Here is a 660-nt window from a genome sequence, read left to right as displayed (position 1 = left end):
TTATTTATTTTTTTTGATGAAGCGAACCCCTTTAAAAACTAATATTGTCCATTAATAAATAAATAAATTAAATTCTTTGTGTACTTGGGTATGCTGAATCTAACCGTGTATTTAGATTTTGGATATTGGACCATAATAGGTAAAAGTCCAATTTCAAATGTTCAGTTCTTTGACCACATTCATTCTGTGTCAGAAACCTATGCTGTTTTAAATATTTAATCACAATCTAAATTCAGAGCTGTATCAAGCTTGAATTTAGTGTCCATACTTGCCCTAACTGTTCAGGGTTCAACCTCTGCGGTCGTATAAAGCTGCGCCCCGCGGAGCATTTTATCTGATTGCTTATCGTCAGTGTGAATATTTTCATACTCTAATACGGAATATTGAAGCATGGATGTTTCTTGCCTTTAATTTATTCATTACAGTAACATGTAGTTATTAGGGGAATTTTTAAACAGTTTACTTTGCTTTATATGGAAATAACTTACTTAAAGCCTTAAATTAAAACGTACATATACATCCTTTCATTGTGTACTATTAATTCGGAAATTATCTAATCATCATGTTCATAAGATGGAAAAAACACTTAGTGCAAAAATAGATGTGACAGGTCTGTCGCGTGCATCTATATAAAGTACATCCCTGTTCTGTTTATATAAA

The sequence above is a fragment of the Mytilus californianus genome, unplaced genomic scaffold (assembly GCF_021869535.1).
Source record: "Mytilus californianus isolate M0D057914Y unplaced genomic scaffold, xbMytCali1.0.p SCAF_6, whole genome shotgun sequence".
In the NCBI taxonomy this organism is placed as follows: domain Eukaryota; kingdom Metazoa; phylum Mollusca; class Bivalvia; order Mytilida; family Mytilidae; genus Mytilus; species Mytilus californianus.
This window is presented reverse-complemented; position numbering follows the sequence as displayed.